The sequence below is a fragment of the Mytilus californianus genome, unplaced genomic scaffold (assembly GCF_021869535.1).
Source record: "Mytilus californianus isolate M0D057914Y unplaced genomic scaffold, xbMytCali1.0.p SCAF_24, whole genome shotgun sequence".
NCBI classification, from domain to species: domain Eukaryota; kingdom Metazoa; phylum Mollusca; class Bivalvia; order Mytilida; family Mytilidae; genus Mytilus; species Mytilus californianus.
In genome coordinates this window covers 3,449,984-3,476,604 of record NW_026262673.1, presented here as the reverse complement: position 1 = coordinate 3,476,604, position 26,621 = coordinate 3,449,984, and positions in this window count along the sequence as shown.

The window sequence follows — 26,621 nt, the reverse complement described above, 5'->3', positions numbered from 1 at the left end:
AAACAACCAATTTTTTCTCATTTATAGGCCTAGGTAAATGTGCATTTGGGAAAATTTCACAATATGCTAAAACTACTATATTGATGTATTTGTAGTCTCAGTAATATGTCAGCATTTTTTCTTAACCTGCAATATGCATATTCGAGTGAAAAAATGCCTGTGTCTGAATTTAACAGTAGTATGCCCTATATACCGCATATATAACTGACGGTGATCTGGTTTTCCAGTACTAAAAATGTTTTTAACATAAGAATAGTTTATGAAAATTACAGTTAGATATTTAGAATTTGTTTGAAAATCACGTCTCATTAGCAGTTGAGTAAAGCAATTTTCAATGCATTTCAACAAAACACATTGTGTATGCCAACTCTTTTGAAGTCATGGAATTGAAATGACCGTAAGTGCCTTCATTGAAAACTGCATTAATATCTAACATTCATTTTAATAACTGTTGTATGTGCGGTTATTAATTTATTGTGCAGGGGAGGATCCAGGTTTCTGGACGGTCGGAGTCATTTAATAAAACGGAACCTATATCCATGTAAGCAGCCGAGTTTGGGACAAAATTATTCAAAAACAATTTTCGATGAAAGAGGAGGCCTGTTTATATTGTTTTGCCATTTATGTCCGTTAATAGCTAGATAGGGCTTATGGTATGTATTTGTTCGGTAAGTTGAACGAGCTCTAGAAAAAGCTCATTTATTTATTCATTATTATTTTAAAATATGAAAAAATAGAGAGACAAACATTGTATGTATTAAATATCACTCATAAATCTAAGATTAATCAGAAACCGTTGTTTTTATGTTGAAATGTTAAATGATAGTCACTATACCAGAAAAAAAGGACAAACGAGACTATTTTTAAATTCTTGTTCAACTTGTTAGTTTTTCTTTGCTCAATGGCCATTGCTGACGAAGTTCCGTTGCCTCTTTTTTATGCGAGTAGTATATTTTTCTGATTGATTCCAAATACGTTGTTGCTGTGGATCGTTTCAGATAGTAAACATAACATATTCCATATAAAATAAACTTGTACAACACAGAGATATTATACATTTATTTCCCTTGATTGAGGGAAATATGAAGATTTGTTCACCCGAGAAAAGTCATATTTCCCGAGGGCATCGCCCGAGGGAAATATGACTTTTCGAGGGTGAACAAATCTTCATATTTCCTGAAGGCAAGGGAAATGAATGTTTTATTCCACTATCTACATTTAATTTGTCTTCCTGAAATGGAATATGAAAACAATGAAAATAGTACAACAATAAAAGATAACTGCAACTTTTTATTTCAACAATAACAACAAAACAAAATGAAAAGTTATAACAAATACATGTGTATGATTGTCATGTAATAAAGTATGTGAATACTGGAGTATTAAATGTTTTTGCTACATGTGCATGTATGTTTATGAGTAATTGAAAAAACTGATAAAATGTCAAAAGGTATAGTTTTTTTTTTTTTCAACAATTTTTAACAATTTTTGAAATTTTCCATGGATAAGCTTCACTTAGTTGGCTTGATAATTGTTTACTGTAACATTAACAGAACAGTTTTCAAATTTTGGAACAAAGGAAAAAAATCCTCTTGACCCACAACACTCAACCTGATTGGTTTTATTCATTTGGACATTCATGCATCTTTCTTGCAATGGTTGTGTACGATTGTCTTTCATATCACATGATTTATTAATTGTGTTCAAACCCTGCATTAGATTCAAATCACTCAAGACATTTTCATTAACTTCTTCCAGTTCCATATCATTTGAAAACAGTTCTAAAAGTTCCTGTGGTGGAATAGGCTGCAGTACTTCAGAAGTTTTTTCAACAACTACATTTTCAATTTCTGATGAATGCTCCTGTTTATTTGTAGAGATTGCCTTGCTCAAAATATCAGATATTTCCCTCTTTTTTTATCACTAACACGGTTTGAGTAGGATTTTAATGAATTTTCACTTCTGTGACCAGACACCTTCATTATGTGACGACCTGTTACCCCTCCTACATCCATTACTGTGATGCTGGTAGCTCTAATGGAATGGTTGGTATATGCCATAGACAATAAAGCAATATGAGATATTTCAGACATCATACCAGCCAGAGTGTTTTTCCCAAGAGGAGATTTGCAATACCATGTAGATTCACCCACATCAAAGGATGCTTTTGGTCTTTGCCATAAAGCTTCAAGATCTGGACACAATTTTGAAATATAATTTTCAAAAGAAGCTACTGGACATTTCAAATCACCTGAAAAATTTAATAAAAATATTTAATACTAGATTTTGTTTGTTTTTTTTCTCTCTGATAGCAATTTAATAAAGCATATTAGACATTAAAACTACAATGAATGCAATTTCATTAGAAACCATCTGACAACATTTATGTAATTTTACTGATTCTGTATGTTAATTATCTTTTGACAGTTATACATGTATTTAAATAAATGAATGAAATTAAAGATGAGTATGATTTAAACCTAAAAGAATTTACCAAAGATTACAGAGAAGGAAACCTATATTTTAATAGTTTGTATTGTTTTGTTTTTTTTGAATGAATGCACTAATCAATTGATAATACTGAATGATGAGTAATATAGTTAGTTATGACTCCTACTATTAATGCTGTTTTTAATTTATTTATTTTTTTATTATTAGCTTCAGATCAATAAAAGTGGCATGTCAGTAACTGCTAGTAGTCTGTATTCATGTATTATTGTCATTTTGTTTATTTTCTTTTGTTTCCTATTCTGACTTCGGACTCGGACTTCTCTTATACTGAGTTTTACTGTGCGTACTGTTGTGCGTTTGTTTTTTCTACATTGGCTAGGGGTGTAGGGGGAGGGTTGAGATCTCAAAAAACATGTTTAACCCCGTCGCATTTTTGCGCCTGTCCCAAGTAAGGAGCCTCTGGCCTTTGTTAGTCTTGTATCATTTTTAATGTTAGTTTCCTGTGTATAATTTGAAGTTTAGTATGAAGTCCATTATCACTGAACTAGTATACATATTTGTTAAGGGGCCAGCTGAAGGACGACTCCTGGTGCGGCAGTTTCTCGTTGCATTGAAGACCCATTGGTGGCCTTCGGCTGTTGTCTGCTCTATGGTCGGGTTGTTGTCTCTTTGACACATTCCCCATTTTAATTCTCGATTTTATTATGTTCTCTTTTTATCATTTGTCGAAGTTCGGCGAGGCAGTTGCCTCATTGGCTTTATTGAAACGACACCATTGACGATGCTCTATTTGTAATAATCAATCAAAAGTTAAAAGCAAATCTACATATTACCACACATAATGACAGCATACCTGTCAACTGACCCGGATCCTGCGGGTGTGACCCGAGATTTTCACAATTCTGAGGGGTCACCTGGGATACCCGCCGGGTGGCCAAATAACCCGGGAAATCGGAAAATGACCCGCTTTCACCCGGATTTCATACCGGTATTGGTTCCGGTATTTAGTGTTGAAATATACGTTCGGAATTATCGGGTTTTTCCGTTTGAATAGGAAACGTCAAAATTTAGGATTTGTTTACCTGTTTACCGAGAGCTACAAATTCTTCAAGGTAAGTTCAATATGATTAGTGAGCATTATTTAGTTAATTGAGTAAACTTCAGTTTTTCATTTCAACATAATGTCTGAAAGAAGGCGGTCTCTATCTGGGCCAGCTTGTTCTACCCCAAGTAAAAGGAAGAAGTATTCGTGCTCATACAACAAATGTTGGGAATCTGAATTTAAATGGGTGAAATCGAGTCAGAATGATGCATATTGCATTCTTAGCACTTTACACATCAATATTATTTTGTTATTAGTTTATTGTTTTTTCAGTGATGAAATTGGTGGATACATTTCCAAACCTTCAGGATAGTAATGAGTAATTTACAACTTCAAGAGGAATTTACCGATTACCAGTTAACACCATTGGATGAGTTACCAAAATGCCCTTCTCCTGAAACTGACATTTCCACTCTTTGGGGAGAAATGTCAAATTTACATGACATTTTTTTTCAAATAAAGCTAGGTTTATTGTTTTGTCAAAACTAGCAAAAACAATGCTGGTTTTACCAAACAGCAATGCAGATGGTGAAAGAGCATTCTGAAAAAAATAGCCACAGAATTCCGTGCTGACCTTAATAAAGACACATTGTGTGCATTATTATCTTGCAAAATGAATACCCACTTGAATTATTTTGAACTTAAACCTTTCGCACTTCTTTTCAAGAATGCAAAGACAGCTACATCTGAATATAACAATAGTTTGAAATAATTGTTTATTTTGTGTTTGAAATATGTCTTGACTATATAAATAATCTGTAAATATTATTTCGTTATTTGATTGAGCCTAGAAAAAGTTCGTCCGCGATATGACCTGAGATTTTTTTTACTTAATGCACGTCATGACCGCATTTTGACTTTCAGAGGTTGACAGGTATGACTGTGGCAGTTTTTCAAGAAGATACGCGAAAAATTTGAACATTTATCTCAAGTCTTCTTAAATAGGAAAATATTTTCTCAATTCATTACAATCAGGAAAAAGCTTCGAAAGTCTGCAGTATACATGACCTTTTTAATTCTGAAAATTTATTCAAGAAGAGAACACTCTATATCTATCAAAATAATTTTTTTAAACTAGAAGATTCAATATATTGTCATTAATTATTGTCTGCCGTCAAGATCACATGAATAGCGGAGTATAGAAATGTGTAACATAAAGGAGGAAGCAAACAGTAGAAAGATAGTGCAGATAGTAGCGCATGCGTATGAAGTATATATCTCCCAGTTGATACAATATTCCAGGTCTTGCATTTCTGTTCATGATTTCCTTGATAAGAAGGTTGCTGCTCACAAGGAAGCTATTAAACCAAGACTTTCTAGTAGTATAGTTTAAATCATCACTTCGAAATAGACGCCATCACGAGTTAGTTGACTTGGATGGAATATCTGTTTCACAGATGACGATGGATATGCTCCAAATGTCTCCACAATTCCGTCCTCTTTTCCTCAAATGTGACCTACCAAATTAGACTTATCACCGGTTTGGTACTTAAAAATACAATGTACAACTTTTATCATACTATCTGTTTGACGTCTTATTACAATTATCTGTGATCAGATTTACAAGGAAGACCAAGTACAAAGTCATACTTTACTCAAACATAAGCGAGGAGGTAACTCATGTTATAACCGTTTTAATTGTCTATTTCCTATAAAACTGTAAAAATGTTCTTAATTGTCTATAAATAATAAAAAGTAAAATCACAAAAATACTCAACTCCGAGGAAAATTCAAAACCGGAAAGTCCCTAATCAAATGGCAAAATCAAATGATAAAACACATTAAACTAATGGACAACAACTGTCATATTCCTGACTTGGTACAGGCATTTTCAAATGTAGAAAATGGTGGATTGAACCTGGTTTTATAGCGCTAAACCTCAATTGTACGACAGTCGCACCAACTTCCATTATATGACAACGATGCGTGAACATAATGTCACAAATGGGGGTACAACAACAACACGAAACACACCAAAAACTGGGTTTGATTTCAGGTGCTCCAGAAGGGAAAGCAGATCCTGCTCCACATGTGGCACCCGTCGTGTTCATGTTATTACAAAGCCGCTAAATAATCTAATTCGGTAGGTCACATTCGTGAAAAGGGAACGGAATTGTAGTTACGACAGAAGGAACATATCCGATATCATCTGTATAACGGATATTCCATAACGGTCAACTACATCTGTATAACGGATATTCCATAACGGTCAACTAACTCGTGATTGCGTTTGTAAAATTTACGAAGTGATGATCTCAACTTCACCACTTGGAACTTTTGGTTTAAAAATGAAAAGGTCACAACTGGGAAGCTGAAATCATCTCTTTTGTCGTAAAGTTTTGTTTTCAACCGACCCTCATAGTAAATTTCTAGATATAAGTCCTAATCAATTAGCAAAATCAAAAGCTCAAACACATCAAACGAATGGATTACAACTGTCATATTCCTGACTTGGTACATGCATTTTATCATGTAGAAAGTGGTGGATTGAACCTGGTTTTATAGCGCTAAACCTCTCACTTTTATGACAGTTGCATCAAATTCCATTATATCTACAACGATGCGTGAACAAAACAGACATAATAGGTAACATTGTCAAAATATGGGTACATCAGTCATCACTGTGTCACAATCTCAAAACAAACAAACATTTAACAAAGAATCACAAAAAGCATCTATCAAATTTAACAACCACATTCATTGCTTACTTATATATGTATTTTAAATCAACCCATAAAGGATTGAAATATTTAGATTTAAAGTCATGTGACTGCATTCACATCTACTCTTAGTGTAGAGTCGCGTGTTTGACGCCAGAAAATGTAACCGACACACAGGAAGAAATATTAAATAATTTTGTCGTTCAAAGTATTTTTAAAATTATAATTTCACATGGGGAATGGTGGTATACAGGGTTGATAAATCAAAAGTTTTTGTTAGAACTAATTTCAGAAAAAGACCGAGATTTAAATTTATCCAGAAGTTCTTTAGAATTTTTAAGAATCCACATATGGTTAATTCCACTACGCGAGTAAAATAATTTTGTCGTTCAAAGTATTTTCAAAATTATAATAGAACAATAACATAATGGTATTATAATAGAACAATAACAAAATAGTGGGATCTTAAAAAGTACAGAGCCACGTCATATGTACCAAAGAAACACATAATGTCACACGTACAAAACACAAGCAAAAATGAAAGATAATGCAAACACATTGACGGGATGTATAAGTATCGATCCACGTCAAATGGATATCACAGAAAACAGACCAAACAGTAAAAGTAATATTAATAATAGAGCAAAGACAAATAAAAGAACAATATAACACGTTATTAAGATGATAAGCAATGTCAGTACGCAGAATCTATACATCTAAATCATCCTGAATGGGCCTTTACATCTAAAGAAGTTTGATATTTTCTTTTTAATTTGTAGATAATGTAAAAACACTGGAAAGTGACTCAACCACCTGCGATTTTACCTTTCCCATATTTCAAAAAGGACTTGTATGTGTTCTGGTTTTTCGAAGGATCTATTTTTGTCAGCAGATATTTAATTTATTTACTTCTGTTGTTTGTTTGTAGGCTTGTGTTACTTCGGAAAAGTATAGTAATTTAATGTTGTATCTGTATCATTCATAGAGTCTATTATATCGGAAATTTGGTTGCAATTGAACATAAAATATTCAATGATATATTTCAGCTTTAGCAAATACCCCTTAATACAATGCATAATGAATGGAAGTGTTTCTCCTTCAAGAATATTTTTAGTTTTGGTGTGCAGTTTCCTTCTTTTCAATTTTGAATAGAAAATTACTCGTCGAAAGAAAATGTTATGATATTGTCGATTCACGAAATGCTGAATTGTAGTGACCTTTTGTTAATCAATCGATAAAACGGGGGAAATCTAAAAGAACAACTTGCTCAAGCACCCCATACTGAAGTTAATTTATTACAAATATAGTAAATGTGCAATTGAAGGTCAACAAATTGTTCAACGATTTTCCTTTGTTATATCTAAGTTGTGTGTATGGAAGATCTTTGATAGTCCCGAGAAATCAATCTAGAAACATTTGAAGACTTACGGATTATTTACAGCTCAATATATTATATCTACTCATGTTGTTTTTGAAAAACTGTATGTGTCATATAGATATCGTTGGACTATTGTCCAATTTTAAACTTACCCAACATTTCCGATATAAATATTTACAAATAAACTTAACCCTTTCAAACTAGACAAAGATGATGCCACCGCTTCATTCCGGAATAATATAGTGCTTCAACAATTGAATTTAGTAAATTGAATTGGGAGATCTTCTAGGGGTTCGAAACCCCCCATTTTTTCGATATTTTATATTTTTTTGTTTTTTTGAAACACCCCCTCTTTTTCCCCATTTTCAAAAGGGCCGGATCCGCGCCTGAATAGTGGTGATGATGTACAATTGAAAATGGTTGTTTTAAAGACAAAGTTGATGTACCCGTCGAAAAAAGTTAAGTAGTAGTCCGCCTAAGAATCAGGCAGATACCAAATAATGTTAGGAACATGAATTTGGTCAATCTGATGCATTATTTGTATATAAACAGTTATTCTCAACCACTTTCAGCTGACATAGTTAAAAAAGTGGTATATATTATAATTTGTCTATTTTAGCATGTCAGATTGTGTCCTAATGCCTTTAATAATGTACTATAAAAGTACTGAAATATATATTTTTCATTGAAGAAATACTTGAAAAAACAAATGGGAAACCTTAATATCTTTACAAATTAAGAAAATAAAGTGTCATATTTTATTAAAACAATAATTGTTTCTGTGTGTTTTTGTCTCATTAGTACACATATTGTCCTTACAAAAAGACTGGACAATGCTAAAATATAGGTTAGAGTTATCTCCCATTACCCACAATAGATTTCAACAATGGCAGCCCCCATGGAATATCATCACTGCACCCTTCACATACAACTTTATCAAGATTAAAGGACTGCCAGAGGAATATCCAAGCTCATTTGTTGAAAGTTGGATTGAATGCAGGTGTAACAGGAGTAGCAGACGTCACATACGAGGGGGAACTTATTTCAAAAAGAGTGGGTTTGTTCACTGTTGAGAGCGACTTCAGTGTTTGTCCATATCATAGAGATTTCCTTGGAATAAACTGGAGACAAAAGGCTTTGTGCCAATATCCAATTCATGAGGGAAAGGCCAAGCCTTATCGGAGCTTTACAACGGCCATGAGCAGACGAATGTTAGCCGACTTTGGTGTATTTGTGCCCATTGGCTCTGGTAAGTACAATGTACTTTATTTTGTTTGTATTCCAATTCATTAATTATATTGTCAAATATATACATGTTTGTTCATAACTGATGCATTGAGTTTGTTTGGTAACAAACGTTTGAAATCTTTAAAACAGGTTCAGTATGTTGACATTTTCAAGGACACTTCTCCCTAAGTAAATGATAATATACATATATGTGTATTTTAAAACAAAGTGCACATTTTTATATTGACAAATTACCCCTACATGTACCTTAACATTCTCATTTTTTTGTATTAACATATGCCCCTACATGAACTTTATTTTTGAAATCTGCCATGTCATATGATAAAGTTGTGCATGCAGGTTCTGTAGAGGCATTTAAGACTGCCCTACAAGAACACCCATAACAATGGGGCTCTTCTCCACTGTGTATAAAAGCCATAAGCCCATAACAGGATTTTACACATACCAATACAGATACAGATACCCTCCCCCTTTTTCCACCACAAACATGAACCCCCAAAAAATAAGTTTTACATTATATAACCACAGTTTTTTTTTATAGGTGAGGATCAAGTATTTTGAAAGGGGGACATAGCAAGTTAATGTTTGTAACTTTTGATTGATACTTGTAAAAGTTTATGCATAAACATGATGAAGTTTATCATTTACTTTCAAATTTTCAAAAGTTCAGAATGTATCACTTCCTATAAATATCTGACCTGCCAACTATCCCGATTTATGGGGGATATCCCCCATGAGAGGTGTTGACCTGAATTTTGAAATTCTTTATTATATAAACTGAACACCTCAAAACAGGCATTCAAATGAGTAGGAAGGGTATTTAAGCACATACATGCTCATTCAAACAATATAGTAGTAGATTAAAAACACTTATCACAATAAAAGAGGAGCATTATATCGTCTTGCGCTTAAAATCCCCCATGGAGATTTTGAAAAGTTGGCAGGTATGAAATATCCAAAATACATCTAAATATATACTTATATAATATGAATGTTTCTTAAATTTAAGTTTTATATGTTTGTAAATATTGTTTATGCTTCTCTTGCAAATGTCTTGGTTTTGGGATTTTATACCAATTAAATAATTTAATTTGACTTAGACAGTACATGATTTTTTAAATAAAGTATTTATTATTATAAGCTAAATAATGGAACCCCCCTCCCCCAACTTAAATGCTTCCTATCAAAATTGATTTTGTCCCCATATTTAAGCTGAATATACATGATATATAATCCATTCTGACATAGACATAAATATATATTCTTTATATGAATTTTATGCATTCTTTTTTCTTTTTCTTTCAAGGAATATGCAGAAAATGTAATGGAGAATACTTGAAAGCATATACATCATGTACAGAAAAAAGGGTAACATAGTTTTATTACATATACCAATAGAAAACAAAATGTAGGTATAACTGCAAACGGTTTTGGTTTTCTTATACAGTATCTCCACTACCCGAGGGTTATGATTCTTTTTCTACACTTCATGTGAGGTGGATGATAATTCTGGTCTATGTAAATAAATTGCTAAAGGAACCACCATTAAAATTGCATTGAATTTATCATTTATTTTTATACGACCGCAAAAATTTTTTGGGATCGTATAATGGTATGATGTCGTCGTCCGAAGACATATTGGTTTCCGGACAATAACTTTAGTTTAAGTGAATGGATCTCTATGAAATTTTTTAAGAAGGTTGAATACCACAAAAGGAAGGTTGGGATTTATTGAATCATGTGAGGGAGAATTAAAAAAAAAAAGATGTTTTTAATGACAAAAACTCTCAATCAGAAAATTAAGTAGCTTCAGGTCTGTCATTTTATTTTTGCTACCTAAACATGCTATATACAAACATGATAAACTAGGCAGTTAGTCTTCTCAATTGAATAGTTTCATAATTTTTATGTCAGGGCCTTTCATAACAGACTATATGATATGGGGTTGGTTGAAGGCCGTACAGTTGCCTCAGCCTGTAATTGTTTTTATCCAATTCATTTAAACTTTGTTTGATATTTGTCTCATTAACCAATTACATGTACCCGTATACCATATCTCATTAGTTTTTGTATGTATATGAAATACAATAAAAAGATGCAGATGTATGCCGGCATATTGTTTATGACATAGTATACAATAGACATGATAGAATACCAACATCTGCACCTTGAAATTTGCAGTAAAATATAATATGCCATAATATTAAATGTTAGTAAGAATTGATTGCTTTTTTTTCAGATGATTTATTGTCTTCACTTTGTAAATTGTATCAATCAAAAATTAAATATAATCAATGATAAGCATTGTATTTTTTATGTAGGATATCAATGGCAATTGCATGGATATAGAGATTGATGATCCAAATGAAGACAAACCTAATGTTAATAAATTTGTAAGTATATTTTAGTGTGGCACACATACATATATCATGTATATTGTTCAGTATGATGAAGTAGTAAGCAGGTGGGTGAGGGGAAACAGGGTAGATAATTTCTACAATTAAATAAGAGCCAAATGATGTTACATGTGTATGCAGTTATAAAAGGTTGGTGAAAAATATATACAAAAGGAATATTCAAACTCATAAATTGAAAACAAACATATCATGAGGGAAAGAATTTTTTTTTTGGAAGAGGGGAGGGGACAATTTTTTTTTTTCTCAATTCAGATTTCAGAAATTAACAAATAAAATTTCTTCCAATATTTTTTTCTTGTTGGCAAAATAAAGGGTGAGGGGGTAACAAATTTATTTTTTTGGAGAGGAGGGGGGTCAATACGCAACAGCATAGTGTATTGCTTAAAAGCAAAAAAAAGGGGGGGGGGGTTTCAATTCGCAACAGCATAGTGTATTGCACAAAAGCAAAAAATTGAATATATAAATATAAATTCAAATCATATAACCAATTCTAAGTTCTTTGAATACAGTTAATCTGTGTCAGAAACCTATTATTGTAAAATATTTAATTACAATCCAAATTCAGACATGTATTAATATAAGCGTCGCCAGTAAAACTGCATTTCACTACAAAAGTCAAAAAGTCTGAAAAGACCAGTTTTTGTCTGAATTTGCATGAATTTTTACTCGACATTCTTAATTTGTCTGAATAATTTTTAAAAATTCTTGACATAGTATGAATTTGTCTAATAAGGTTCTTGATTTTTCTTGACAAGTGTCTTGACAGTATGAACATTGTCTTGAAATTTCTCGACACTTCCTGGAGTCTGGATTAGTCTTGACCAATTCTTGACTGTCTTAAATTTGTCTCGATCTGTCTTGACATATTCTTGACATTCTTAATAATGTCTGAAAAACTTGACATTCTAAATAATGTCTGAATATGTCTCGACACATTCTTGACAGTCTTAAATATGTCTTGACACTATCTCAACAGTATAAATTTCGCCTGAAATGTGAACAGACTTATTCTGCACTGTTTATGACATTCTATTGCTGTTATATACACCTTTTTATTATGGCTAAACTAAACTTTGAAGAATCAAGGATTAATTTGGTATAGTAAGATACCCTTTTGGTGCAACTAAGTTGGAATACCCTGAATAATCCCCCATGTAGTTTAATTTTGATTTATTTTTATTAAACATTTAAGTAATTGTTTTCACTTGGAATATAAGTCGAAGGTATTGACAAACAGCATTTAGATTTTTGCCGTTCGCAAAACTGCCAGTCAAATTTGCTTTACTAAAATAGGTGTCTTGTATCTCTTTTGGACCCCACAATTCATCTTTTGGGTTTGTGTGGCTCAAAAAAGAGGGGGGGGGGGGGGCTTTCGTTTAGGTCAAGGAATTTGTTCCCATCTTGATTCAAAAACCTTATTCATTTTTTAGAACAACCCAAAAACATTTTTTTATTCAAATTTGAGTGTTGAATTTTATAATTTTTTATCAAAAATAAATATTTGTGATAACTCCTTCCTGAAAAGAAAAAAATGTTTAGATCTATATTATGCATGTCTGTTTGAGAACCATTTCATAAGACCGATGATTTCTATAGAAATCATTGATGGGACCCATTATAAACACATTTTTTTTATTATTCCTGGAGTAGATAATAATTTTCTTTTAATCTTTGGGAATTATTCAATTTGTTTTTATGTTAAAATAATTAACTTCATAATTTTGATGAAGAAAATCCATTTCAATTCAGTTTTTTTTCATTTTCATCTATCAACAAACTTTTTAAATTGTAGTGGCATGGTCGGTCAACTGATAAGTTGTATGGCTGATTACAGGTAAAGCAATAACTTCTATTTGACAGTTGCGTGTACTCTGGGGTGTGGAATACCTTAATTTTATGGGGAACATCCTGTCCATGTGTAATACTTAATATATTCCAACAGATGACATTACACAAATTTTTCTTCTGTTAAATGAATGATTTGTATATCATCATAATTTGCTATTTATATAAACCACATTTTGGAATAATAATTATTTACCATATCAACATTGAATATTATGAATGTAGAATGAAATATGTCTACAGTATGATTGGTTTGAATCATTTAATTTATAAGATTTAGGAATCAAAATTTGTAATTATTTAAAAACCCACATTGAAATTGTTTTATATCAACACACCCACATTTGAATTATTTTATACTTTAGATTTCATAGCCATATTTGCATTTGTAAAAATATTTATATACCCAAATTTTCAATTATTTTACATGCCCAACTTTTATTTTTGTTGTAAAGAAGTGTAACTTGAAACAACAGTATATCATATAAAGAGAAATAAAGATTAAAGTTATATCATGAATATTGGTCATGATTTGTAAAACTCAGAACTGTCAAGTAAATTTAAGACACGATTCAAAATGTTCAGAATATGTCAAGCCATACTGAGAAAAAATAAGAATGTCGAGAATATGTCGAGAAATTTCAAGACAGTAATCAAATGTCAAGAAATTTTAAGACCATATTCAGAATGTCGAGAACATGTCGAGTAAATTTCATACAAATTTAATATAAATGAGAATTTGTCAAGAAAAATTAAGACACAAGTCATACTTTTGGAGAATGTCGAGTAAAAGTTCATGCAAATTAAGACAAAAACTGGTCTTTTCAGACTTTTAGACTTTTGTAGTGTTTGTGACAGTCAAATCGACAATTGACCATGGCAACTCTTCAACTACAGTACTGTTATTCCTTCAGTGTGCTTATCAGTCTATATGATTGTGACCTCATTTTTTTGTTTGTTTTCCAATGCTAAGTTTTAGTTTTTATACGACCGCATAAAAATTTTGCGGTCGTTTATTGGTATGGCGTCGGCGTCGTCGTCCTAAGACACATTGGTTTTTTGCACTCTAACTTTAGTTTAAGTGAATGAATCTCTATGAAATTTTATCATAAGGTTAAATACCACAAAAGGAAGGTTGGGATTGATTTTGGGGGTTATGGTACCAACAGTTAAGGAATTAGGGGTAAAAAATAAGCATTTTTGTAACTTCCAGACATAACTTGTGTATTAGTATATGGATCTCTCTGACATTGTACTACAAGGTTCCATATCACAAAGAAACCTATGCTGTGTCAAATATTTAATCACAATCCAAATTCAGTGCTGTATCAAGCTTGAATGTTGTGTCCATACTTGCCCCAACTGTCCAGGGTTCGACCTCTGCGGTCGTATCAAGCTGCGCCCAGCGGAGCATTTTATTTTAGTATATGTAAGGAATGAAACAGGTGAGAAATTTTAGCAGTTGCACTCTTGTTTTTTAGGACATGTAGGAGTAGATTTGTATAAGAGAAATATATTGTTGTTATAAAAGTCAAATTTAAGTCAACAAGCTTTCTCTATATTGTAGTCAAAATTAGTGGCTACAACAGATGATGAAGATGAGCATTGTAACTATACACTTCGCACGAGAAAGACAAATTCATCTACCTTTGATAGGGTAAGTTAGTCACTGTAATCATAACACATTTAAGAACAATATAACCAAATAAAAAAGGTTGAAAACTTCTTGCAGAAGAATTGTATCCATCCAGATAACTTCATATTCATAGAAATTAATATTATCAGACATATAACATTAGAAAATGAATGCGCTTATTTATCTGTATATCTTGAAATAATTCTCACTTAAATTTAAAAAAAAAATCTTCTCTCTTACAAACAATGTGTTATTTGGTCCAAGACAAACAGAAAGAACCCACATGAGAAGAGCATTCAACAGTTGAACACAAGATAAAAAAATACTATTTCAATTATTTAAAAAAAATAAATGTGGATAGTGTCCACATGTGTCCACAGATGATGCCTCCGCTTGAATATCATATAGTTATAAAGGGACATAACTGAAGAACGGTAAAAAAGACGCTACCCAAATTTGAACTTGATCTGAGTTTTGTGGTAATAAGCATTGTGTGTAAGTCTCATAACATTTGGTTGAGGCTAACTTAAGTAGAGAACAGAAACTAAAAATTCAGCAATTTTTCTATTTGTAAACACGCATAACTCTAGAACGGTTGTGTATAAGTTTTATAATATTTGGTTGAGACAAACTAAAGTTAGAGAACGGAAATGAAAAATTCAGCAATTTTTATGTTTATTAAGGGACATAACTCAAAAATGGTAAAAGTGTCGCCACCGAATTTCGTACTTAATCTGTATTATGTAGTAATAAGCATTGTGTATAAGTTTCAGGTTGAGGCAAACTAAAGTTAGAAAACGGAAACAAAAAATTTGTACTTGATCTTAGTTTTGTGGTAATGAATATTGTGTATAGGTTTCATAATGTTTGGTTGGGGCAAACTTAAGTTATAGAATGGAAACTAAAAATTTTGCAATCTTTTGATTTATAAAGGGGCATAACTTAATAATGGTTAAAGTGACACTACCCAAATTCATCTTGATCTGTGTTTTATCTGTGGAAGTCAAAATTAAACATTGCATTGTATAAAGCATTGATTGTAGTTGATTCAACTATAATCATGGACAAAGGAAGATAACTCCAATTTTAAAAATTACTTGATATTTAGAAGAAAATAAAAATTTTGCAATGTTTCCATTTATAAAGGGGCATAACTCTAGAACAGTTAAAGCGACACAAAAAAATTCAAACTTGATCTGTGTTTTGTGGTAATAAGCATTGTGTATAAGTTTTATAACATTTGGTTGAGGCAAACTTAAGTTAGAGAACGGAAACTAAAAATTTTGCAATTTTTCCATTTTTAAGGGGCATTACTCTAGAACGGTTAAAGTGACGCTACCAAAATTCAAACTTGATCTGTGTTTTGTGGTAATAAGCATTGTGTATAAGTTTCATAACATTTGTTAGAGGCAAACTTCAGTTAGAGAACGTATTTTGCAATTTTTCCATTTTTAAGGGGCATAACTCTAGAACGGTTAAAGTGACGCTACCAAAAATCAAACTTGATCTGTGTTATGCGGTAATAAGCATTGTGTATAAGTTTCATTACATTTGGTTGAGGCAAACTTAAGTAAGAGAACGGAAACCAATTTTGGGACGTACGTACGTACAGACGGACAAGGGTAAAACTTAATGCCCCCACCGCTGCGGCGTGGGCATAAAAAGCTCTATAACAACATGAACAATATATATGACCTCTCATATAAAACAAAAAGTAAGACCAGATGCTCCTGACTAGTCAGCATTACTTGTTGCATGTATGGTACCTGTCATGTAGGGCAGCACCAAACACAACTTTTATTGCGAAACTATGGTTATCACATTACTATAATAAATACATGTACATGCAGCATAAGCTTTGACAAACATCTTACAACATTGTATAAAAAAGTACAAATGTAATATAATGAGAGTCACTTCATCTGTGTCCTGTTTGTATTTTAAAGTTTCTGTTTCACTTCAATGAAGTTGAAAAAGGAAGATTTCAGCATGCTGTCTCCTGAAAAAAAAAGGAATGTTGGGATTGATTTTGGGGGTAATGGCCCTAACTATTTCGGAAAAAGGGGCCAACATCAAGTCATCAATACTTTTCTAATTCTTCTATATATGAATTGCTTATTTCTAGATCAATTTAATTGTGTTTAAATTAAAACTTTATACTTCTTTGGGGTTTGATTTCATCAAAAATTGAATTCTTGGGATTCTTTGATGAGACAAATGTAACTGTATACTCAGAATCTTAAGTATGGGCCCTGTTTCTAAATTGGTCCACATTAAGGCCCCAAGGGTCTAAATAAAACTTTGTTTGATTTCATAAAAAATCAATTATTGGGGTTCTTCGATATGCCTATTATTCTTACCTCATATTTATATTTTTATACACTGCCAAAAATGTTTGGAGTCATATATTGGTATCACGTTGTCATCTGCAATGTCAGAAGACACTTAGTTTCCGGACAATAACTTTAGTTTAAGTGAATGGATCTCTATGAAATTAACCACAAAAGGAAGGTTGGGATTGATTTCGGGGGTTATGTTCCCAACTGTTTAGGAATTTAGGGCCTAAAAAGGGGTCCAAATAAGCATTTTTATACGCCCGTTTATGGGCCATATTATGGTGTACTGTTGTCCGTCTGTCCGTCCGTCCGTCGTCAACATGTCGGACATTAATTCAAAAACGCTTTAACCAATATGCATGAAGCTTTGATGAATTGTTTATATCTATTGACCTGAGCTCCCTTTTGTTTTTTATAAATTTCGGATTTACGTTTCAGAGTTTTGGGGTTTTATTCATTAAAAAAGAGGGGATTTTCCAGTTTTGGGACAATAACTCAAGAACAATTTCAACAATTTGCATGAAACTTTTGTGAATGTTTTATATCTATTGACGTGAGCTCCTTTTTGTTTTTTATAAATTTCTGATTTACCGTTTCCGAGTTTTGGGGTTTTATTTAGGGATGTCAACGAGTACTCGAGTATCGCTAGTTAGTACCGAGTATCGAATACCAAAACGATACTCGACTAATCAGTTTCCTGTTAGAATGTTGTTGCTTTCTTAAGATTAAACAAAAATATTTTAAATAAATTAAATATTAATCAATATTAAAATATGTCTCGAATGTGTGCGTTTAATTGTCATTTTAAATTCCTAAGAACAGAGGTAGGCTATGAACAAAAGCACCTTTCCAATGCTTACACTTTTAGCTAATCTTATAGTCATTCCCCCTCCCCCACCTCTGTACCGACAGAGCAAATATTTTCATCAGCAGGAATGTTAAATACGTAACAAAGTTGAGAAATAACCTCGTCCCAGAAAAAGCTGACAAGATACTATTTCTAAATAAGAACAAATTCGTTGCACCCTGTGTTGACCCTCAGAAAATGATTAAAGGCATCAATAAGTTCTAATCATTACCCCTTTGCTGACCATTAAATGTGTTTTTTTACGATTCCCAAATACTGTTGTTTGAGTAATCATTTTTCTAAAGATGTGTTAATGATTAATTAATTGATTAGATTATTACCAATTTACTTAATTTGTACAAGTAGTAAATGAGCTATTAATTATGGTATAAAATTCCTGGAACAATTATCTAGTCCTAGGTAATAATGTTGAGGGTTTTAAGTTCTTAAGAAAACGACAAACAATACATAAAATAGGTATAATTTTGTGTTTCCATTTTGTAGATGTTTTTCCGAGCGAGTACTTCAGTATCGCTCGGTAAATCCAACGAGTACTCGATTAGTAATTCTTTATCGAGTTGACATCCCTAGTTTTATTCATTAAAAAAGAGGGGATTTTCCAGTTTTCTGACAATAACTCAAAAACAATTTCACCAATTTGCAAGAAACTTTGACGAATTGTTTATTTCTATCGACATGAACTCCCTTTTGATTTTTATAAATTTTAGACTATACGTTTCCGATTTATGGGGCTTTATTCATTACAAAAATGGGGATTTTCCAGTTTTCGGACAATAACTCAAAAGTTATGAAACTTTGGTAAATTTTTTATATCTATTTTTGTAAGCTCCCTTTTGATATTTATAAATTTTTGAATTCAGGTTTCCGAGTTATAAGATTTTATTTGTTTATAGTCTGACAACAGATTTACTAAGCATTGCGCAACAGCACAGTGTTTTGCACAACAGCAAGAAATCTTTAATTGAATATAAATTCAATTCATATAACCAATTTCAAGTTCTTCGACTACATTTATTCAGAAACCTATAATATGTCAAATATCTAATTACAATCCAAATTCAGACCTGTATCAAGCTTGAATATTGTGTCCATTTTTGCCCCAACTGTTCAGGGTTTGACCTCTGCGGGGCGTATCCAGCTGCGCTCAGCGAAGCAGTTTATTCTAGTTTCCAGACAATAACTTGTGTGTAAATGTATGGATTTTTCTGAATTTGTACCATCAGGTTCCATACCAAAAAAGGAAGGTTGGGATCGATTTTGGGGGTTATGGCCTTTTCTGTTCAGGAATTAGGGGCCAAAAACAATATTTGTATAAATTGTTTATTTCTTGACCAATTTCAATGGGGTTTTATTCTTGAATTTTTGGGGTTCTTTAATATACTGAATCTAACCGTGTATAACGTTTTTGGATTTTGGGCCGTTTTTAAATTGGTCCACATTGAGATCCAAAGGGTCCAAAACTAAACTTTGTTTGATTTCATTAAAAATTGAATTATTAGCGTTCTTTGATATACGAATCTATCCGTGTATTTAGATTTTTGATATTTGGTCCGGTTTTCAAACTGGGATACATTAAGGTCCGAAAGGTCCAAAATTAAACTTAGTTTGATTTTAACAAAAAATATTCTTGATTTCTTGGGGTTCTTTGATATGCTAAATCTATACATGTATTTAGATTTTTGATTATGGGCCCAGTTTTCAAGTTGGTCCAAATTTGGGTCCAAAATTAAACTTTGTGTGATATCAACAAATATTGAATTATTGGGGTTCTTTGATATGACGAATCTATTCGTGTATTTAGATTTTTAATTTTTGGTCCCGTTTTCAAATTGGTCTTCATTTAGATCCAAAGGGTACAAAATTAAACTTAGTTTGATTTTAACAAAAATTTAATTCTTTGGGTTCTTTGATATGCTGAATCTAAACATGTATTTAAATTTTTTATTATGGGCCCAGTTTTCAAGTTGGTCCAAATCGGGGTCCAAAATAAAACTTTGTTTGATTTCAACAAAAATTTAATTATTGTGGTTCTTTGATATGCTGAATCGGATTTTGGGCCCTGTTGTCAAATTAGTCAACATTGAAGTCAAAAGGGTCCAAAATTACACTTTTTTTTTTATTAAAAGATAAACTTTGTTTGATTTCTGACATCAAAAATATAATTAATGTTAGTCTTTAATTTGATATGCTGAATTCTAACCACATATATTAAGAAATTGTTGAACATCCTTACATATGATATTGTTTAGGTCTTTTTGAATGACAATTGTTACCTGCATGATTTTCTATTTATAGAATTTATACACATATTCACAAGACAGTGAGGGGCAAGTTAGTACAGTGTGCAGCAGTCAAGATTCAAGTTGGAGCCAAGGGGACGAAGCATTGCCTCTAAAAGAAATCCAAATTGCTGATATCAACAAGGCTATTTATGTTCTAGGTCAAGGTTGTATCAGTCCACTTAGATCAAAGCTGAACACAAATATAGATGAAGCAAAAGACAGAACCATCCGATACTACAAAAGAAAGGCTGAGGAAACATCTGAAGCTCTATATAATGCTATTGCACCTAAACAAGGAACTAAACTAAGGAGAATTTCTGATCAGGTTCCAGTAACGAAAGGTGATGATGACCTTCTTCATGTTGTTTCCCAGATGTGCAAAAGTATAAAGGATGCAGATGTAAAGTGTCAAATTTTGTCTCTTGTTGTGAACCAGTTTTCAAAGACTGATTTGTTGACATGGATTCCTGAGATCACAAAATATCAAATAGATAAAGCCAGAAAACATGCATTTGTTAATGGTCCTGGCTCATGTATACAATCTTCAAAGACACAACAACATAGACAGAGAATAAACTATGCCATGTTACAGCATGCTGTAGAATTTTTCAGTGACCCATCTTTCAACCAAATATCATCTTACACTACCCATGACCTAAAATTAGACTCTGGAGATATTCTTGTTATCCCAGATGTTGTTAGAACAGTCATCCATTCAAACTTGATTAAACTGTATAAACTCTACTGTGCCGACAATGATTTCAATCCTCTAAGTGACTCAACACTGTATCAAGTTTTGAATGCATGTGAAGCATCCAAAAGGAAGTGCCTTAAGGGTTTAGACAACATTGCTGTAGATGGCACCACAGCATTTGACAACATTTTGTCCTTAATTTCCAAGCTGAACAAAACAGAGGACTGGAAGAGTACAGTTAAGAGCAGACTTTTAAATAGCAGACTGTACTTAAAAACAGATTACAATCTGCATATAAGAAGAGAAGATGAATGTGCCTTCCATTGCCTGCAGTATTCATTAAGTGATCCAAAAGTTGGTGCCCTTAGTGTTGGATGTGAACATTTGCATCAAAAGGCATGCGACAGATGTCTGCTGCTTGGAGATATTGTTGAAGAAGTTCGGTTGGCCATTTTATCCAGCTGTCCAGAGGATCAAGAAGCTTTCCTCCAAGACCTGGAAATATCAACAAGGCAGATTGAGGACTGGAGATCTCACATCTTGAGAACAATCAACCAAGATGATGCCAGGTTTGATCTTCTGAACAGCATACAAGGCAATGAAGTAATTATTATCATGGATTGGGCAATGAAATACCTTCCACAGATGTTTAGGGAAAGAATGAAAGATTTCTTTGGTCAAAAAGGGATGCACTGGCATGTGTGTGTTGCCATTTTTAAAGATGAAGACAACAGTTTAAAGGTAAGAGTAATATTATTTAAATGATAATCCTATTTACCATTATAATGAACCTAAATGTCATCAAACATGGCAGCCATTATTACTGAAAATTTGAAATATATATATGCAACAAAAATCTTTAAAAACTCTGTAAACAAAAACATTACATTACAAAAATTATTATTGACCCAACAGCTAAAAGTGGCCCATTGATTAGGAAAACTACAAGTAATGCAAAAAAATTAAAAATCTTTAAAAAAACAATTGTTACTGAATTTCATGGAAATAAATCACCAAGCTTGGCCACCACTATTCCTTAAAGGTGTAATACCACCATTGATTTTTCCCTATTAGTCTTTGTTAAATTTACACTTTTCAAAAAATTGTGCAGAATTTATCTTTGTTTCATATAAAGAAATACTTGGCATGAATAAAGTTTTATCATGTCCAATACTATAGAAAACATTTCACATAACATTTCATTGCATATCAGAAAATAACCATCACTGGAAGTTAACCAATCAAATTTTCCCCCTTTTTAAACCTGTGTACAAGCTTTAGTAACCATGTAACCTCAAGTTTCCAAAATATTCTATAGAAACCCCAAATAAAAAAATAATGGTGCTTTGAAATACCCAAGATATATGTTTAAGACCCAGAAATGTTTTACTGCAATGAAATGTAGGATCAATTACCTACGACTGTCAAATTCAAGGGAATATTTTTTTCGACCTATTTTCGTATGCAACCGGATGTGACGTACTATGATTTGGTGGTATTACACCTAAACAAACATATTTTTCCAAAATGATTGGACAGTAACATGATGGCTGCATGGAACATAGTTAGGGAACCAACAAACCTTATGGGAACATTTTTTAAGTACACATTGTTTTCACCAATCTGAACCAAACTTGATAAGAATGATATTTGAAAATTCAATAAGTTTGTCAGTTACTTCATTATCAAGCATGGTTAGGTCTGCAATTTCCCTTGAGTACTCTGGATTCCTAAAATATTGGCATTGGTGACCAATAGATAAGTAAATCCATTCCCCATTTCCATTCTCAATTTTATTTATATTAAATGAGAAGACCTCATTTTGCGTGTTGCTTCTCTTTTTTCCACAATAAATTAATTATCAACCATCCGTGTCCTAACGGTACCATGCACAGTCACATTTGTCATTCTCTTTTATGATTATTCAGTTTCGGTTATTTTGAGAGAAAAATGAAAATAAGGCGTCCAGATATTGTTTCCGTCATTGGAAAGATTTTTAAGTCGTAGACAAGACTTCCTTTATATTTAGGACTGTGAAAACAACAAATAGTTTTGATAGATACTTGGGAACAGGACAATTATTTTTGCGTTACATATTCTATAAATAGAGTGTATTTGCTATTTATTGTTGGTGACACAGTGGAAAGTAAACTTTGAAATGATAGTAAATAGGAAATACACTTTATTTATAGTATATGTATGTTCATAGTAACAGAAGAATTGAATAATAGAAAACAAAAAATTACGGATTTTGGAAAAAGGAGGATGAAAGAAAAAAATTGTAATGTCAGCCTACAGAAGTTTTACATACTTTTAACCACGGTCTAAATGACAGCTATTTCACAGGTGTGTTTTAGTTTTATTTATTTGTAGAAAGTCATATTAAACACCATCCATACTTTGACGGTATACAATAAGAACTGATTTTTATTTTAGCACAAGACCTTTACTCATATAATGGACCATGTGAAGCAGGACTTCTTCGCTGTTTTATCCCTGTTGGAGCACACACTATCTTCTATTAAGAAACAGTTACCACAAATCACAGAGGCATACCTTAGATCTGACAACGCTGGTTGTTACCATTGTGGTCAGCTGTGGCTAGCAATACCAAGTGTGTCAGAAAGAACAGGTAACATTATATTACTTTCACCGAAATACAAATATGGAGTTTTTTAGGATTTTGTTTTGGTACCATGCTCAACATAATAGGAGGGGGAGGGCATAGAAATAACAGTGAGTTATGTCCCTTGGAAATGTTAATGACATAAATTGCTTTGTAAGGGCTCCCACATATACCATAATTGCTAGGTTTTTATAAAACTTGTATCAAACATTGTCAAATGCTTATTCAAGAATGAGCAATTTCTGGGAAAAATTATTACACCAGGGTTTTCGATATCATAAACTAGTCAAAACATTTACTAAATTTTATCATCGGTATAAGGACATCATTTGTAAATATAACTCAACATGCAGACATCTTATACGTTCGGGTATTTCACATCCAATCTTTTATGGTAATATTCTTTACAAAGCACAAAAATGTCAGTATTCACCTCAAAAGCTAACAAAACCTTTAAACAGACTTATTAAGAAGGGATATAGTTATGATACTGTTGTCAGGTCATTAAAGATTGTATATTTTGGCTTTAATATTGATTCACTTATACATGTTATAGGGTCTTTGCATCCGAATTAAACACATTTATTCTAAAACCAGTTGTTGGCATGACACGGGTTATGTTCTCATATATTTTATGACAGTATAATACTAAACCCCTAACAGGAGGGATTGTGCCCGATATTCATATGATGAAGACAAAATCTTGTCATAATGTCAGTAACTGCTAGTAGTCTGTTGTTATTTATGTATTATTGTCATTTTGTTCATTTTCTTTTGTTTCCTATTCTGACAAAGGACTCGGACTTCTCTTATACTGAGTTTTACTTTGCGTAATGTTGTGCGTTTGTTTTTTCTACATAAGCTAGAGGTATAGGGGGAGGGTTGAGATCTCAAAAAATATGTTTAACCCCGCCACATTTTTGCGCCTGTCCCAAGTCAGGAGCCTCTGGCCTTTGTTAGTCTTGTATCATTTTTAATTTTAGTTTCCTGTGTATAATGGAGTTTAGTATGACATCCATTATCACTGAACTAGTATACATATTTGTTTAGGAGCCAGCTGAAGGACGCCTCCTGGTGCGGGAGTTTCTCGCTGCATTGAAGACCTATTGGTGGCCTTCAGCTGTTGTCTGCTCTATGGTCGGGTTGTTGTCTCCTTGACACATTCCCCATTTCCATTCTAAATTTTATACTTGTATATCCTGCTCCACATTTGTAAATTTTAATCCATCTCCAACATAAAGATAAATTAAGGAACAAGTGAAATGTACTGTAGGATAATATACCTTTTGAAAGGAATTTTAAAATTGGTGTATTTGCTGGACCAATTCACTAACATTTAAAGATGAATGCGAGGAAAAAATAAATATTTTAACTTCAAGCCAGTTTGTATTAGTAAGATCTTGTTCACACTCGTTACAAAAAGTAAGTTTGTCAGGGTCATCTATCTCAAAAAAAAAGAAATAAGGTCAAAAGATACTACCAGAAGCCCTCTCGACCAATCATATTATCTTATTCCTTAATATGCAAATCATATAAGAATTATTTCAATATATATGTTTACTCTCATCAATGTTTGTAGGTTGTATCTTTATAAATATGAAAAAAACAAAAGCATTATTTATTTTTTTAGGGATACAAATCAAACGTTATGATTATAGTGAGGCCCAGAGTGGCAAAAGCTACTGTGATGCTAAAATTGCCCATATGAGACAAAAAATGAGAATTTTCTCTGCAGAAGGCCATAACATCACTACAGCTATGCAGATGAAGGAAACGATTGATAGTGGAGCTGGAGTTAAAGGAGTTTATACATCAGTTGTGGATGTTGATACAGCAAAGCATCAGCTTAAAACACATTCTTGGAAAGGTGTAAGCTTTATCACGAATGTAGAGTACACAAGTTCTGGAATAAAAACATGGAAAGCATACAGAATAGGAGATGGTTGCTTTATCGACAACAACAAAGTAAAGCAAATGTTTCGCAATGAACAACCAGCTACTTGTTTACAGATCATCAGTGATGACTTTCAAGATCATGAGTCATCAGGGCATATCAATCTAAAACAAGGAACATCAGCAGAAATTCATGAACAACATGTATCATCCAACCAAACTGCCTTTGCAAATGAACAAAGTTCCTCATCATCAAACCAATCAATAGTCATAGAACAACAAATTCCTGAATCATCAAATTGTACTACAGTCTTAGAAGAATTGGACACTTCATTACAAGACCATGAAGGCAATAATGTTGACAACGTATTTTATTGCCCAGAGTATGGCTGCACCAAGGCTTATCAGTCATTTGAAAAAATGCAAGATCATATTCTCATTGGAAAACACTCAAAACAACTATTAAATGACTCAACTTATGACAGAGCTAAAAAGATATGGGCTGAAAAATGTGAAAATCTTCATGCTTCTACTCATGTCACTATTGAATCTGATCCTGGAACCTCTAGCAGCAACAATTTCAATATACCTGCAATGGGTTGGGCATTAAAGAAAGAGAAAAAGTATGTCAGATTTTCACAGAATGTGAAATCATATCTTACAGAATTATTTAAGATTGGAGAGGCTAGTGGCAAGAAAGAAAATCCAGCCGCTGTTGCTATGAACATGCGTAACATGTCTGAAAATGGAAGACGAAAGTTTTCCCCCATTGAATGGTTACAACCTAGCCAAATTGCATCATTTTTTTCAAGACTTGCTATGAATGCAGGAAAGACAATAATGTATATAGACAGCTGTGATTTAGATGCTGGTGACAGTGATTTATTGGCCTTGCTGAATGAATTAGAGAATCAAGAAATCCATGAAAACTTAAATTTATAGTCAATCACTCTGTTTGTCTGTTTGTAACTAAATCTTGAAAACATTTTATTTCACTGTGACAAAATTTCAATGTGAGGGATATCAATCCTTTGGCTTTCATTGTTCGTACCTCAGTCGACTGAACATAAAGTTTTGTAAGAAAGTTTATTGAAAGGTCATCTATAAAATTCATGTTTTTATGCCACACCTGTGATAGACACATTGGTTTTCTCACTCTAACTTTATATAAGTAAATGGATCTCT